Source organism: Panulirus ornatus, chromosome 9, assembly GCF_036320965.1.
Source record: "Panulirus ornatus isolate Po-2019 chromosome 9, ASM3632096v1, whole genome shotgun sequence".
Lineage (NCBI taxonomy): Eukaryota > Metazoa > Arthropoda > Malacostraca > Decapoda > Palinuridae > Panulirus > Panulirus ornatus.
The window spans coordinates 8,898,489-8,913,249 of NC_092232.1; positions in this window are offsets into that span (position 1 = coordinate 8,898,489).

Consider the following 14,761-nt stretch of genomic DNA (forward strand, 5'->3'; position numbering starts at 1 on the left):
ATGTCACATGTAGCTACTCCAGGTCAGGTGTAAGGTACTCCATCACTCCACTATATATATCATGATCCCACAATACATCATATCATTCTGTTCTTCATAATTACAAAAATTAGAAGTAGGGGATCTAAGTAAACATGAAAGTGCATATATATATATATATATATATATATATATATATATATATATATATATATATATATATATATATATATATATATATATATATATATATATATATATATCATGTGTGTATATAATTACCCTACCGTCCATATATATGGGAATCGACCAAGCGTTTCCATGTTTTTACGTACTAAATGCATGAGGACCTCAGCCCATTCCTGGAACTTGTCCTTAACTCATTGTTCTACTGTCCAAATGTATATATAAGTACTGATCCCACTAGTTTTGTGTGTGTGTGTGTGTGTGTGTGTGTGTGTGTGTGTGTGTGTGTGTGTGTGTGTACTGAATACGGGGCGCCCTCAACCCACCAATAACCAGCCTTTTATTTATCTATATCTCCGTAGCACTACACCCTCTCAAGCTTGTCAAGGTCGCGTACGTAATGTTGTCTTGCCCTGAGCATCAATAAAGTACGGAAGTTAAACAAAGTGATCCAGGCCAATTGATTCATTCAAGTGTTCTCGACGTGCGAAAGACTGCGGGGCTGACCCATCCCTGCGCACTGACCTACGTCCCTGCGCGCTGGATTGTGCTGCAACTTTGGTGTTGGCTGGCGTCTTCTTGATCGCTCCTCACGCCCGACCTGCACCGAGCAGACCTCGGTATTTTTCTACGTCGTTTGGGAACAATTTACGTCCTGATGCATGTCCACGTCTTATAGAGGGGTATGGAGGGGCATGTCCACGTCTTATAGAGGGGTATGGAGGGGCATGTCCACGTCTTATAGAGGGGTATGGAGGGGCATGTCCACGTCTTATAGAGGGGTATGGAGGGGCATGTCCACGTCTTATAGAGGGGTATGGAGGGGCATGTCCACGTCTTATAGAGGGGTATGGAGGGGCATGTCCACGTCTTATAGAGGGGTATGGAGGGGTATGTCCACGTCTTATAGAGGGGTGTGGAGGGGCATGTCCACGTCTTATAGAGGGGTATGGAGGGGCATGTCCACGTCTTATAGAGGGGTATGGAGGGGTATGTCCACGTCTTATAGAGGGGTGTGGAGGGGCATGTCCATGTCTTATTGAGGGGTATGGAGGGGCATGTCCACGTCTTATAGAGGGGTATGGAGGGGCATGTCCACGTCTTATAGAGGGGTATGGAGGGGCATGTCCACGTCTTATAGAGGGGTATGGAGGGGTATGTCCACGTCTTATAGAGGGGTGTGGAGGGGTATGTCCACGTCTTATAGAGGGGTATGGAGGGGTACTCAGGATCGTGTCGTCGTACTCAAGGGTCGTACCGTCGTACTCAGGATCGTATCGTCGTACTGAAGGGTCGTACCGTCGTACTCAGGATCGTGTCGTCGTACTGGAGGGTCGTACCGTCGTACTCAGGATCGTATCGTCGCACTCAAGGGTCGTACCGTCGTACTCAAGATCGTATCGTCGTACTGAAGGGTCGTACCGTCGTACTCAGGATCGTATCGTCGTAGTCAAGGGTCGTACCGTCGTACTCAGGATCGTGTCGTCGTATTGAAGGGTCGTACCGTCGTACTCAGGATCGTGTCGTCGTACTGAAGGGTCGTACCGTCGTACTCAGGATCGTATCGTCGTACTCAAGGGTCGTAACGTCGTACTCAGGATCGGGTCGTCGTATTCAAGGATCGTATAGTCGTGCACAAAGGATTAACGTGAAGCAGGCACGGTGGGCGGGAGTGTAAGATGCTTATGTAACGCAATAATTAAATCCGGTTTTTGTTACCATTGTCAACCGCTTCTTATCTCACCCTGAATAGCGGAAACTTCGTCACACTACGATGGATGATGAGGTGACCCGGAACGAGGACCGGGAACGACCCAAAACTCTGAGGTCAAGCTCCGGTTCTGGACTCGTATGAATGGATGTCCTCTCAGTGACCGTAAAGGGGGAAGTGCGTATATCTACGGGTTGCGTTACCGGGCGCCGCCAGAACGATCGCATCTTCGGCTCTCTCTCTCTCTCTCTCTCTCTCTCTCTCTCTCTCTCTCTCTCTCTCTCTCTCTCTCTCTCTCTCTCTCGTCAAAGGAGTCCCTCATTTCCCTGCGGCTGCATGGAGCGCGTGACCTTGAAGTTCTAACAGGAGCCACTCGCGAAAGGGGGCCTAAAGGTTACGCAACGATCATTGTGGTTACGTGACGGGGCGCTGTCACATGCCCTGGACCTCACTATCAAACGTGATCTACTCGCTGCTGATCTGGTCTACTCGCTGATGATTCGATTTACTCACTAATGATTTGATTTACTCACTAATGATTTGATTTACTCACTGATGATTTGATTTACTCACTGATGATTTGATTTACTCACTGATGATTCGATCTACTCACTGATGATTTGATTTACTCGCTGATGATTTGATTTACTCGCTGATGATTCGATTTACTCACTGATGATTTGATTTACTCACTGATGATTTGATTTACTCACTGATGATTTGATTTACTCACTGATGATTTGATTTACTCACTGATGATTTGATTTACTCACTGATGATTTGATTTACTCACTGATGATTTGATTTACTCACTGATGATTTGATTTACTCGCTGATGATTTGATTTACTCACTGATGATTTGATTTACTCACTGATGATTTGATTTACTCACTGATGATTTGATTTACTCGCTGATGATTTGATTTACTCGCTGATGATTTGATTTACTCACTGGTGATTTGATTTACTCACTGATGATTTGATTTACTCACTGATGATTTGATTTACTCACTGATGATTTGATTTACTCACTGATGATTTGATTTACTCGCTGATGATTTGATTTACTCACTGATGATTTGATTTACTCACTGATGATTTGATTTACTCACTGATGATTTGATTTACTCGCTGATGATTTGATTTACTCGCTGATGATTTGATTTACTCACTGATGATTTGATTTACTCGCTGATGATTTGATCTACTCACTAATGATTTGATTTACTCGCTGATGATTTGATTTACTCACTGATGATTTGATTTACTCGCTGATGATTTGATTTACTCACTAATGATTTGATTTACTCGCTGATGATTTGATCTACTCACTGATGATTTGATTTACTCGCTGATAATTCCGGGTTCTAAAGTCGATTATTTTCTGAGCTAAACCCTTGTTCTTTTGTTCTCCCTGAACATAAGACATCTTACTGTACCCACTCAATACCCACAAATTCTCTTATTTCCATTATCTATGTCTAATTATAATCTATCGTTATGATAATGTCAGAAGTCTATTTTTCCCAATTTTTTTTCTCTGCTTTTTCTATTCTCTTAGGTATTTAGGGATGATTTCAATCACATGTTAAATAGGGTGGCGGGCCTAATGACCTTCCTCATAGGTCGATAGCTGTAAAACCCAACAAAAAAAAATTGCTACATTTTGCGTTTTTCGTGAGTAATTGTTTGGCGTCATGTATGCGTATTTGAATGATAAATATCTATCGCCACTTTCACTGCGTTTGATAATAGACCTTAAACGTTCACGTAAGGGAGGGAGGGGTTACCCGTATAACAAGTTAAATCCAGTTAATCCAGGATTATTGAGATGATCTTGAAGGGGGGATTATCGAGTGCATTCTTTTAGGGATTATCGAGTGCATTATTTTAGGTTTATTTATTTGACTTTTTTTTTTTGAGTGGGCATCTGGACGATTATATGCTCTGGTAGAAAAAAAAATATCAATACTAACAGCAAATATACAATAAAGAAACTACAAGTACGTTTTATAGGACAAAATTTTTTAGTGCAGATGTTCCCCTATGAGCAAAATAAAATAAAAAGAAAAAAGATGTTATCTTTCCATATTCTATTTCCCATAAGATATCATCTTTCCATATTCTATTTCTCATAAGATGTCATCTTTCCATATTCTATTTCCCATAAGATATCATCTTTCCATATTCTATTTCCCATAAGATATCATCTTTCCATATTCAATTTCCCATAAGATGTCATCTTTCCATATTCTGTTTCCCATAAGATGTCATCTTTCCATATTCTATTTCCCATAAGATATCATCTTTCCATATTCTATTTCCCATAAGATGTCATCTTTCCATATTCTGTTTCCCATAAGATGTCATCTTTCCATATTCTATTTCCCATAAGATATCATCTTTCCATATTCTATTTCCCATAAGATATCATCTTTCCATATTCTATTTCCCATAAGATATCATCTTTCCATATTCTATTTCCCATAAGATATCATCTTTCCATATTCTATTTCCCATAAGATATCATCTTTCCATATTCTATTTCCCATTATAGAGTTTAGGACACTAAGTTTTACGTACGGCATTGGTCACTAGCCAGACACCCGACTGAAACTTAAGCTAGTGGACTGTGTTAGGTAGGTCAACCTGATTGTGGTAGTCGGCCCAGAGTCATCTCAGCTGTTCATCCTCCCCGACTGGATAGTCGATAAACTGATAACTTGGCTGAGACAAAGGCATCTGTATGTACACACACACACACACACACACACACACACACACACACACACACTCATTTCGTTATCTCTTATCTCAAAGACACACGGAGAGTTCCCAATAGTAAGAAGAAAGAAAAAAAGATATTACCCTGGAAAAGAGGAGTTTACCCTCAACGTTTTCGGTGGTAAGAACAAAAAAGAAAAATGAATAGGGGGTTTGGCAAGACCAGAACTCACGAATTAAACGTTTCGTTTAAGAAACCTTTGGATAAAGTTAGATAAACCGACGGATAACAATTACTGAACGAACAATAATGCCAACGAAGTATCCGCTGGCGTTTATCTTTTCTTTTGTTGAACAAGATAAGAAAGATTTGAACGCGATCTTCTTTGTGTCACGACGGGCGCATAACTTACTTATCCCCCCCCTGCTGGCGTGGAGGGAAAGAGATAAGCGCGAACACGTAATTAACCACTGGAACTCAACTACTCCTTCTGGAACTCAGGACTGAGTAGCGTCACTTGCACTCTGGTCGTGAGAGCGCCCACAGCTTCACGTATATATATGAAATGAAGTTCAGTAACGTCCTTCTGTATTGGTGGAGTCCCGCCCACCTCCAAGCCACACACACACACACACACACCCTTAACACAACCACAGGGTGGGTTTTTTCTTTTTGGGTGGGGTTCTTTGGCTTGAAGACGGAGCTGGAGAGATACAAAAAGGGGAGGGGAGAGAGAGAGAGAGAGAGAGAGAGAGAGAGAGAGAGAGAGAGAGAGAGAGAGAGAGAGAGAGAGAGAGAGAATGTTATCTTGATCTGGGAACGATGATTGGTCGACCTGCCTGCCTCCCTACCTCCCTCATGTGGAACGGAACAGGTTTTTTTTTTTTTCTTTCAAAATAGTAGTTCTATAGCGTGCGACGGTGTGACGCGGAAGGGGCATGTCCTCTCGGCTTGCTCTCTCTCTCTCTCTCTCTCTCTCTCTCTCTCTCTCTCTCTCTCTCTCTCTCTCTCTCTCTCTCTTTTTACCCCTCACCTCGAGGCAAGATCTCATCATGCGTTTACCACAGGTGCGCACACAATCATTCTCTTCATCGAACCAGCCTATAATGACTGCACTTGTGAGTACTCAAAGAAAGAAAGAAAACTAATTGATTCATTCACCAATCCCATCTCGCTGTCTATCATTACATCAAATGAAAGAGCTTGGCTTCAGCCTCCTCAACAGATATTTGACAATTTGGGCAATTGAGAAAGTGTCTGATAAGAGTCCAGTTATGATAAGAGTCCAGTTATGATAAGAGTCCAGTTATGATAAGAGTCCAGTTATGATAAGAGTCCAGTTATGATAACAATCCAGTTATGATAACAATCCAGTTGCGATAACAGTCCAGTTATGATAACAGTCCAGTTATGATTACAATCCAGTTATGATAACAGTCCAGTTATGATAACAGTCCAGTTATGATAACAGCCCAGTTATGATAACAGTCCAGTTATGATAACAGTCCAGTTATGATAACAGTCCAGTTATGATAACAGTCCAGTTATGATAACAATCCAGTCATCTGGTCATTTTAATAGAATATGTTTACGAGAAGAGCGGCAACAAACATGCACACTCACCTATCTATCTATCTATCTGTCTATCTATCTATCTATCTCTCTACCTACCTACCTATCTATCTAAGGGCCATGTGTGAAGTGTGATCGTGTGTGTGTGCCAAGCCCTGAAGACGGTAATTAAAGATCTTTCGACTCGTTGTTGTTATAACTGACCACTGACGGTCGTAATGATGACAACCCCCCCCCCCCCCCTTCTCTCTCTCTCTCTCTCTCTCTCTCTCTCTCTCTCTCTCTCTCTCTCTCTCTGGAATCTCCTCTTTAAGAAAAGTCTACAATCTGAGCAAATATGTATTTTGATGTGTATGATAATACGATTTCTAGCCGAATGACCAATCAGCAGCCATTAGCTATTACATATGTAAAAAGAAAAAAAAAAAAAATACATACTTTTCAGCCATTGGTTAGCCATACCACAGAGGGCGTCACTTCTCGTCCTCTTGTCATTGCTTACTCATTGCAAATAAGGCGTGGTTAAGCGCTCCTTAATCTCTGATTGGTCAATCATTCCAAAGAGGCGTGGCTCAGCCCTCGTCAATCATTGGTCAATCATGCCCAACAGGGCGTTGCTTAACACCATATATATATATATACATTCCTATGAGTCCACGGGGAAAATGAAACACGAAAAGTTCCCAAATGCACTTTCGTGTAATAATCACATCATCAGGGGAGACACAAGAGAGAAATATAACAGTCAGTTGATATACATCACATGTTTACCAAATGACGTCCTAGCTTCGTCTCTTCGATGTATATCAACTGACTGTTATATTTCTTTCTAGTCTCCCCTGATGATGTGATTATTACACGAAAGTGCACTTGGGAACTTTTCGTGTTTCATTTTCCCCGTGGACTCATAGGAATATCTTGATCACGCGCAAAACTGTGATTCTTTCCAACATATATACACATAAATATTACCAGAACAATCAAGGAATCGTGGATAATAAGGGTTGCACTACTGGACCCCTCAGATGTGTAGTGAGAGCAAATATGGTACCTGGATCCTCTCTGAACACATGCAGAGGGTATCGTACCCTCCATCCTCTCTGCTACAGTTAATAACAGCGGAGAAATCCACAGTCTCATAACATCCCATATAATCCTATTATCACATATTGGACGCAGTCTGTATACCCCCGGGCCTTAAAGCGATCTCCAGCTGGACACGTCTTTCTCTTTCATGGCTTCATCTTGAGAGACGGACGCATCGCCCTAAAACGTATCCGTCTTAAATTTCATCTATCGGACGTCCTGTCTCCCGCGGGGACTGACTGCCCCGTCAAACTCGGAAAAGATGACCGTCACACAGCGATATTTTGGCGACGGCTGGAGAGGAGCGCTTTCGGGGGGACGAAGTCTCCCAGGGAACGAAGCGATCTGTCACAGAAGGCGCGGTGCGGGTTACGACACAAACACCGCTGGTAATATATGAGCGACCAATCACAAGGCGCTCAAAGGGGTAGACGAGACACACCACTAGGGAAGCAAACGACCAATCGTGGGAGGCGCTCCGGAGCGCATAAACATCCTTGGTGAAGGATATCAACCAATCGCAGGAGGCGCTCCGGGGTATACTAAGCACCGATAGAAATGGAACCGACCAATCACAAGAGGCCCTCGAGATCTAGGCCTTACACAATACGAAAATATAAAACAACTTTCATTTATCATCTGGAAGATGCAAAATCATTCTCTCCACTAGTTGTTACGAGATTTCTAATTTCTTAATGAAATATAAATGACAGTGTCAACACAAATGAGCAGGGTCAGCTAGACTGATGCCTGGATACTGCAGAAATATGCGATGATTGTATGCTTAGCAGGATTCTATTCCGTATAAAGGCAGAAATTGTTGGGTATGCTTAAGCGTTTGATTTTCCCTCAGAAATTTACGCCCGCTGGAAGCTTAGCAGTTAAGGTCTTGTAGTTAACAGCAATGAATATTGGTACACTGGATCTAAAATGAGCAGATGAACTAATTTTGGAAAGTTATCTACAATTTGTCGGACGAGCAAGAATGGTTACTTATCACGGAAAATATCGCCTTTGAGAGCAGCTATCAACAAACTTCACGGAGAAGAAAATTATCTGGAAGGAGATGAAGAATGTGAGGAGAACGAGAAAAATCCAAGGGTCTCAGAGTGAGGGGCAGGTCTTTAGTGTGTTGGGGTGGGAGAGTCTGGAATGTGAGTCAGTTTGTGTTTGCTGATGATATGGCTCTGATAGCAGATTCGAGAGGGAAACTGCAGGATAGGGTTTCTGATTTTGGGATAGTTAGTAAAAGAAAAGAGCTAAGAGTTAATGTGAATAAGAGTAAAGCTACTGAGTTCAACGAAGGAGTCGAACAGGCGGGCTGGAGCGTTTGAATGGAGAGTACCAGGAGGAGGTGAAGTCTTTAAGGAGCTTGGAAGTGGACATGGCAGTGGATGGAACCATGGATGATGAAGCCACACGATGAGTGAGGGAGCTGAGGACTTTGGGTGCAATGAGGAGCGTGTGGAAAGTGAGGTCACTTTCACGGCAAAGATGGGTATGTTCGATGTCTTAGCGGTCCCGACGGTGTTGTAAGGACGTGAGGAGTGGGCCACAGATGACAAGGTACGGCAGACGGAGGGATGTGTTGGAAATCAGATGCTTGAGGATCAATGTGTGGTGTGAGGAGGGTTGATCAAATAAAGAACTATAGGGTAAGAGCGGTGTCGTAATAAGAGCATATATGAGAGAGGTGAAGAGAGTGTGCTGAAATACTTTAGACATGGAGGGGATGAGGAGGGTATACGCGTCGGAAGTGGAGAGAACTAGGATAGAAGGAAGGTGAGGGAAAGATGGAAGGATGGAGTGGAAGTTGCACTGAGTGTGTTCAGAGCCTGAATGTGCAGGACGGTGCGAGGCGTGCACGGGATAGAGCGAATTGGAGCGTTGTAGTATACGGGGTGAGACGCATTAGCAGTGGGCTGAACCAGGGCATATGAAGCGGTCGGGGGAAACCACGGAATTACCTGTGGGGCTTAGTTGTGAACAGAGGGCTCTGGTTTCGGTGCATCATAAGTGAAAGATAAAGAACAGGTGTGAGGTAATGAGGCCGCTCTTTGTATATTTCTGACGCTACCTCTCTACACGGGAAAAAGCAATCAAGCATGAAAGAGATAAGAAAGAATAATATAATATATATATATATATATATATATATATATATATATATATATATATATATATATATATATATATATATATATATATATATATATATATAAATGGTCACTTTACTTCCCTACTCCAGTGTAATGCACGGAAAGCTAGCCATGTCCACTGGGCGACACCACAGGTCATCGAGCAAAGCGGGCGGGTGTAAGGCAGTTGAAGATGAAGCGTTCGGATGTCTTCACAATGGTGATTACATCTTAGGCATGACGCCTTCTGCGATATAGTATATTGGTGTTTGAAGTGTTGTGGGGATTAGTGGTGTGCGGAACTCAGACGAGAAAGTATCACTCTCACATGCCTGGGGAGTATAGTGTCGGCTGGGTGTATGTCTGGTAGGATAGGATTTAAGTCTGGGTTGGAAGGGCGGGTGTATAGTGCTTGCCAAGTTACTATGGTGTGTGCGTGCTAAGTCAAGTGTCACGTACGTGAAGCAGGGATATTTTTTCCCCAAGGGTTGGTGGTTTGCTATGGTACTGTTTGGATGGGAGGAATCAAGGGCTGTTGCAGAGAACTGGGTGCACACCATATTGAGATGAGATTGTATTGGAACTATTTACGCTTAGCTGAGTATGTGCTGGGTAGTTTGTGGTTGCCAGGCAGCCAGTGGATATGCTGAAAGCTTTGCTTTGTGTGGCTCGCAGTTTGCCTATGCTTACGCTAGACAGAGTGGATGACCAGGTAAGGTGGGGCGTGATTTAGAGTGGAGCAGAAGAACTGTTTACAGAGAATACCGAGGGTTTCTTTTCCTTGTCCTAAATTGGTGTCTACAAGTGTTCTGCGGACGTTCAGTGTCGTGATATATATGTATATATATATATATATATATATATATATATATATATATATATATATATATATATATATATATATATATATATGCTCCTTTTCCTAGTTAGCGGAGCTCCTTCTAAGGCAAACATTCCTAACAAACCAACCACCACTGCTAGAAACTGGCTCTGCGTTTCCCTTTAGGAAGGCGGATGTCTACCTGCACCTCTCTGGAAATCCCCGTGTGATTGCTTGTCTTCCTAGAGTCAAGCATCAAGCTAGGAGTCAAGTAAGCGTTGCCAGGGTAAAAACCCGTGGGAGAACCCACGACCAACGTTCTGCTAGTCATGGCTGTTGTGAACCACAAATTACCTCCCGTGGACGATGGCTTCGCCTGCCGTCCAAGGTGAGTGCGGTAGCTGAGACGCTTCGAAGTTGGAATTCTTCACGCAAGAATTTATACGTAAGAAAGTATAACTCATATATATATATATATATATATATATATATATATATATATATATATATATATATATATATATATATATATATATATCTTTCTTTCTTTTAAACTATTCGCCATTTCCCGCATTAGCGAGGTAGCGTTAAGAATAGAGGACTGGGCCTTCTTTGGAATATCCTCACCTGGCCCCCTCTGTTCCTTCTTTTGGAAAATTGAAAAAAAAAAACGAGAGGGGAGGATTTCCAGCCCCCGCTCCCTCCCCTTTTAGTCACCTTCTACGACACGCAGGGAATACGTGGGAAGTATTCTTAATCCCCTATCCCCAGGGATATATATATATATATATATATATATATATATATATATATATATATATATATATATATATATATATACATGGGAAAGCTCAATAGGGTAAGCCAGGATGAGCACAAGTGTCGACGTCTAATTCCTGTTTGGGATGATAACAACCTCACCCTCCGGCCTCCTCACCCTTCCCCACCCTGACCTCCTGCCAGCTCTGCATACATCCTGTTGTCATCCCTCGAGGGGGGATCCTAAGCAGGATGTTGCCTGTCTAGGTTCGCCAAGTAAGAGAAGAAGATAAGGAATAAGAAGAAGAATCCTTCTATCTCCAACCGGACATTATAAACTCCGGAGACCAAATCAGGGGAATGGAAGGAGAAAGTCACTGAAAGAGTCCATCATCGTGGAGTAACAAGTCCCCTGAGCGTCCGGCTCTGCTAAGGACTGGATGTGATCTTTCCTTCCATTTTCTATTTCCTTAAAAATTACTTCGTAGAACAAAACAATGTCATTACGGTAAATTACGATTCATAGTCTATGTCATTAACTAGATTCTCCTGGTTTAGTAGTCTTAGATAGCTTTAAAAAAAAAAAAAGTCTGTTTATTGTTATTAGGTGTTTCAATTCGACCAGTTACACCGTGGTGTATCGGTTAGCGTTCCCGACCTTGAAGCATTTATGGACCGCCTAGGGTCGGGCGCATAGGTTCGAATCCTGATTGCGGCGGTCGGCCCACATTCGTCCCACTTGTTTATCTAACTCTAAGCGATGGTCGATAAAATGGGTACCTGGCTTAGGCCAGGGTATATATATATATATATATATATATATATCTGTCACCGAAATCCATGTCCGCTTGACTAATGTTCCATCGCGACTGAAAATTCACCTTTGGCGAGGTTGAATAATTGTCAACGGAAGTAAGGTGGTCCTTCATTTTCTTCCTACTGATTGTAGCGCAGCCTTGAGGCTACAACAGCCGTCAAAAAAGGTAAATGGTGTTGTATACATTGAGTAGAAATTATATATATATACAAGTGTTGCTGGATCCCACCAGCAAGGAGGGGGGTAGTAGTGTGGGTTAGGTGGGGTAACCTTCAGCCAAGTCTCGGTCGTCGTCAGTGGACGAGGGGTAGTGCACTCTTGTCGAGTAGCTTCCTCGTCCTAGAGTTCACTGACTCCCTGCTACTGATTGTGGCGCGACCTTGGAGCTGGAGGAGCCCCACATTAGGGATCCCAGGGTTGTACGATTATATATATATATATATATATATATATATATATATATATATATATATATATATATATATATATATATATATATATATATTGTCCCTGGGGATAGGGGATTAAGAATACTTCCCACGTATTCCCTGCGTGTCGTAGAAGGCGACTAAAAGGGGAGGGAGCGGGGGGCTGGAAATCCTCCCCTCTCGCTTTTTTTTTTAATTTTCCAAAAGAAGGAACAGAGGGGGCCAGGTGAGGATAATCCAAAAAAGGCCCAGTCCTCTGTTCTTAACGCTACCTCGCTAACGCGGGAAATGGCGAATAGTTTAAAAGAAAGATATATATATATATATATATATATATATATATATATATATATATATATATATATATATATATATATTCCATTTCAGGGGGCGAGGGGCTGGAAATCCTCCCCTCTCATTTTTTTTAATTTTCTAAAAGAAGGAACAGAGAAGGGGGCCACGTGAGGATATTCCCTCAAAGGCCCAGTCCTCTGTTCTTAACGCTACCTCGCTAATGCGGGAAATGGCGAATAGTATTAAAAAAAATATATATATATATATATATTCCTATGAGTCCACGGGGAAAATGAAACACGGTAAGTTCCCAAGCGCACTTTCGAGTAATAATCACATCATCAGGGGAGACACAAGAGAGATATGTAACAGTCAGTTGATATACAACGAAGAGACGTAGCTAGGACGAGAGAAAGAATTCTACCTCCATACATTCCCTTCGTTCCTCAAGTTCCCCTTCTGGGCTCAGGTCATTATTATACCTCATACCACACATGTTCATACGTCCCCAGCATTCACTTTACCAACACACACACACACACACACACACACTCTCTCTCTCTCTCCATTTCACACACAGCTTTCAAGAACACGTAACTTACCCGACCTTTGTTGTAAACTCTAAAATTTTTTCTTGTCTAATTGCCTGATGACAAAATCTACACATGGGGAGGGAAAAGTTTAAGTACAGGTACGTAATTACACACACACACTCACACACACACACACACACACACACACACACACACACACACACACACACACACACACGCTATAAACAAAACCTCAACCCACCTTCCGGAGGAAGGAGTGGCACACAAGACACACCTGCTGTGCTTGGTATCTAGAGAAATGTAACTCGCATTCATGTGGTATGACCTCTTTCGCACGATGCTACGACCCTTGAGCATTTATGTACGACCCTTGAACACGACGGTACGACCCTTGAGCACGACGGTTCTACCTTAGGCACGATGGTAGTACCCTTGAGCACGACGGTACGATCCTTGAGCACGTCGGTACTTCCCTTAAGCACGACGGCACGACCCTTGAGCACGACGGTACGACCCTTGAGCACGACGGTACGACCCTTGAGCACCCCAGTACGACCCTTGAGCATGATAATTCAACCCTCGAGCATGGTGCTGTTGCCCATGAGCACGCCGGTACGACCCTTGGGCACGAAGGTACGACTCTAGATCACAACGGTACAACCCTTAGGTATAACAGCGTGGCCTTTGGTATGACCCTGAAGGGTCAGGTCAAAGACCAGCCCATCACACCCAAGAGATGTGCCGTCTTACTCATGGGTCGTACCGTCGTGCTCAAGGGTCGTCCCACCGCGTTCAAGGGTCGTGCCGTCGTGCTCAAGAGCCGTGCCGTCGCGTTCAAAAGGTAAAAAAAATAAAAGAAAAAAACGCGCTCCGGCTTCCACAACCTGACGGTACGCGATCCGTAATTAACATCATGTCGACATCGTGACCCGGAACCATCACAAAACCCAGGTGATCATTTGACCATACCCTCCGGACAGACCCATAGAGTTACCAGGCATCACCATATGACCGTGAACCATCGCTATGACCCATGGCATTCATTTTCGCTCCTCCTGGAGGGTAAAAAAAAAAAAAAAAGGAGGTTAATAACGTCATATCCGCTACGACTTATGTCGGATGTGTTGCCCCCTATAAACACCAAGGTCAGCTCGGTTTATGGAGTCATTCGTAGAACTCTTGATTCCTTCTACTGCGTCTCTGTATCCGTTTTTCTATTTCGATAAAGTTTCCTCAAGTTTTGAGCTCAATTACACCAAGGGTTTAAAGAGTTCACTACAGGATGTCACTTCACCGCGAATCAGTGAAAATGAAAATTCATTGCATGATTCACTGGTTCTGAAACCTCCAATCAATCCATCTCATTGCGACTTTTTAAATAACGAATGAACCTCATCTTCTCTGGCCCTCTGAAACAACGAACGAACCCATTGCAACGCGTCTTCTGAAGCAACGAACGAACCGATCGTATCGATGCTTCAGAAATAACGAATGAACTCATCGCATCGCAGCTTCAGAAACAATGAGCGAACCCATCGCACCGTTTGACTTCTGAAGCGACGAAACAACCCATCGCATCGCGTCTTCTGAAGCAATGAATGAACCAATCGCATCACTTCTCCAACAACGAGAAAACATACATTTAAGACTAATTTCGGCATCCGGGGACAGATGGCGCCAACTACTCTTGT